At 51.8% G+C, this 3,810-nt stretch overlaps 1 non-coding gene across 1 annotated transcript; it reads right to left on the bottom strand.

The window, feature by feature from the left end:
• Positions 1–3,738: 3,738 nt before the first annotated feature.
• Positions 3,739–3,810, bottom strand: TRNAY-GUA (transfer RNA tyrosine (anticodon GUA)). Its single transcript has one exon. It is a non-coding gene; the product is annotated as a tRNA-Tyr (tRNA).

Raw genomic sequence — 3,810 nt, 5'->3', positions numbered from 1 at the left:
CTTCTGGGTATATACCCAGAGGCAATAAAATCAGAGTCTCTGAGAGATATCTATACTCTCACGTTCATTGCAGCATTATTCACAATAGCCATGGTATGGAGACAATCTAAGTGCCTGTTGACAGATGAATGGACAAAGAAAATACATGAACACACACTATAGAATATTATACATCAATAAAAGAAGAAAATCCTGCCACTTGCAACAACATGGATGAACCTGAAAGGCATTATGCTTAGTGAAATAAACTAGACAGAGAGATACAAATATGTATGGTATAAATTATATGTAGTAGATATAATGGTCATCTGAGTTAAATTCACCTATTCCAGCCAATTTTAGTTTGCTGATTCCTAGAATGTCGACATTCACTCTTGCCATCTCCTGTTTGACCACTTCCAGTTTGCCTTGATTCATGGACCTAACATTCCAGGTTCCTATGCAATATTGCTCTTTACAGCATCAGACCTTGCTTCTATCACCAGTCACATCCACAACTGGGTATTGTTTTTGCTTTGGCTCCATCCCTTCATTCTTTCTGGAGTTATTTCTCCACTGATCTCCAGTAGCATATTGGGCACCTACCGACCTGGGTAGTTCCTCCCAGTATCCTATCATTTTGCCTTTTCATACTGTTAAATGGGGTTCTCAAGGCAAGAATACTGAAGTGGTTTGCCATTCCCTTCTCCAGTGGACCACATTCTGCTCAGACCTCTCCACCATGACCCGTCCGTCTTGGGTGGCCCCACACGGCATGGCTTAGTTTCACTGAGTTAGACAAGACTGTGGTCCTGTGATCAGATTGGCTAGTTTTCTGTGATTATGGTTTCAGTGTGTCTGCCCTTTGATGCCCTCTCACAACACCTACCATCTTACTTGGGTTTCTCTTACCTTGGATGTGGGGTATCACTTTAGGGCTGCTCCTTACCTTGGACGTGGGGTTGCTCCTCTTGGCCTCCGCCCCTGACCTCGGGCATGGGGTAGCTCCTCTCGGCCGCCGCCCCTGACCTCGGGCGTGGGGTAGCTCCTCTCGGCCGCTGCCCCTGACCTCGGGCGTGGGGTAGCTCCTCTCGGCCGCCGCCCCTGACCTCGGGCATGGGGTAGCTCCTCTCGGCCGCAGCACCTGACCTCCGCGTGGGGTAGCTCGACTCAGCCGCTGCCCCTGACCTCGGGCGAGGGGTAGCTCGTCTCAGCTGCCGCCCCCCACCTCGGGCATGGGGTAGCTCCTCTCGGCCACTGCCCCTGACCTCGGGCATGGGGTAGCTCCTCTCAGCCGCCGCCCCTGACCTCGGGCGTGGGGTAGCTCCTCTCGGCCGCCGCCCCTGACCTCGGACATGGGGTAGCTCCTCTCGGCCGCCGCCCCTGACCTCGGACGTGGGGTAGCTCCTCTCGGCCGCCGCCCCTGACCTCGGACGTGGGGTAGCTCCTCTCGGCCGCCGCCCCTGACCTCGGACGTGGGGTAGCTCCTCTCGGCCGCCGCCCCTGACCTCGGACGCGGGGTAGCTCCTCTCGGCCGCTGCGCCTGACCTCCGCGTGGGGTAGCTCCTCTCAGCCGCCGCCCCTGACCTCAGCGTGGGGTAGCTCCTCTCGGCCGCTGCCCCTGACCTCGGGCATGGGGTAGCTCCTCTCGGCCACTGCCCCTGACCTCTGGCATGGGGTAGCTCCTCTCAGCCGCCACCCCTGACCTCTGGCGTAGGGTAGCTCCTCTCGGCCGCTGCCCCTGACCTCGGGCGTGGGGTAGCTCCTCTCGGCTGCTGCCCCTGACCTCAGTCGTGGGGTAGCTCCTCTTGGCCGCTGCCCCTGACCTTGGACGTGGGGTAGCTCCTCTCGGCCACCGCCCCTGACCTCAGGCATGGGTAGCTCCTCTCGGCCGCCGCCCCTGACCTCGGAGGTGGGGAAGCTCCTCTCGGCCGCTGCTCCTGTGCTGTCGCAGCCTGGCGCTCTCGGTCGCTACCCCTGACCTTGGGCGAGGGGTAGCTCCTCACGGCCGCGCTTCTGCGCGGTCCGTCGCAGCCGGCGCGCTTCTGCACGGTTAGTCACAGCCGGCATGCTTCTGACTACCGCACAATTGCACTCATCTCACGTGCAGGCTTCAGCAATACGTGAACCGTGAACTTCCAGATGTTCAAGCTGGTTTTAGAAAAGGCAGAGGAACCAGAGATCAAGTTGCCAACATCCGCTGGATCATTGAAAAAGCAAGAGAATTCCAGAAAAACATTTTATTTCTGCTTTATTGACTATGCCAAAGCTTTTGACTGTGTGGATCACAATAAACTGTGGAAAATTCTGAAAGAGATGGGAATACCAGACTACCTGACCTGCCTCTTGAGAAACCTATATGCAGGTCAGGAAGCAACAGTTAGAACTGGACATGGAACAACAGACTGGTTCCAAATAGGAAAAGGAGTATGTCAAGGCTGTATATTGTCACCCTGCTTATTTAACTTATATGCAGAGTACATCATGAGAAACGCTGGGCTGGAAGAAGCACAAGCTGGAATCAAGATTGCTGGGAGAAATATCAATAACCTCAGATATGCAGATGACACCACCCTTATGGCAGAAAGTGAAGAGGAACTAAAAAGCCTCTTGATGAAAGTGAAAGAGGAGAGTGAAAAAGTTGGCTTAAAGCTCAACATTCAGAAAACTAAGATCATGGCATCTGGTCCCATCACTTCATGGGAAATAGATGGGGAAACAGTGGAAACAGTGTCAGACTTTATTTTTTTTTTTGGGCTCCAAAATCACTGCAGATGGTGATTGCAGCCATGAAATTAAAAGACGCTTACTCCTTGGAAGGAAAGTTATGACCAACCTAGATAGCATATTAAAAAGCAGAGACATTACTTTGCCTACAAAGGTCCATCTAGTCAAGGCTATGGTTTTTCCAGTGGTCATGTATGGATGTGAGAGTTGGACTGTGAAGAAAGCTGAGCGCCAAAAAATTGATGTTTTTGAACTGTGGTATTGGAGAAGACTCTTGAGAGTCCCTTGGACTGCAAGGAGATCCAACCAGTCCATCCTAAAGGAGATCAGTCCTGGGTGTTCATTGGAAGGACTGATGCTGAACTGAAACTCCAATACTTTGGCCACCTCATGCGAAGAGTTGACTCACTGGAAAAGACCCTGATGCTGGGAGGGATTGGGGGCAGGAGGAGAAGGAGACGACAGAGGATGAGATGGCTGGATGGCATCACCAACTCGATGGACATGAGTTTGAGTAAACTCCGGGAGTTAGTGATGGACAGGGAGGCCTGGCGTGCTGCGATTCATGGGGTCGCAAAGAGTCGGACACGACTGAGTGACTGGACTGAACTGAAGCAACTGAACTTATATGTGGAATCTAAAATAAGCTAACTCATAGAAACTGAGTAGAATGTTGGTTGCCAGGGGTCAAGAGGTGGGGGAAATGGGGAGAGTTTGGTAAAACGATACAAGCTTTCAGGAAAAAGATGAATAGGTTCTGGGGATCTAATTACAGCATAGTTACTATAGTTAATAATACTACATTGTATACTGGAAATCTGCTAAGAATGTGGATCTTAACTGTTCTTACCACCACTCCCAAGAGTAAACATGTGAGGTGATGAATGTGTTAATTAACTTAATTGTGGTGCTCATTCACAGTCGTGTCTGACTCTTTGCGACCCATGGACTGTAGCCCACCAGACTCCTCTGTCCATGGAATTCTCCAGGTAAGAATACTGGAGTGGATAGCCATTCCCTTCTCCAGAGGATCTTCCTGACCCAGGGATTGAACCTGGGTCTCCTGCATTACAGGCAGATTCTTTACCACTGAGCCACCAGGGA

The sequence above is a fragment of the Odocoileus virginianus genome, unplaced genomic scaffold (genome assembly GCF_023699985.2).
Source record: "Odocoileus virginianus isolate 20LAN1187 ecotype Illinois unplaced genomic scaffold, Ovbor_1.2 Unplaced_Contig_22, whole genome shotgun sequence".
Lineage (NCBI taxonomy): Eukaryota > Metazoa > Chordata > Mammalia > Artiodactyla > Cervidae > Odocoileus > Odocoileus virginianus.
The sequence above is the reverse complement of the archived record's forward strand: the minus strand, read 5'-3'. Positions and strand labels throughout refer to the sequence as shown.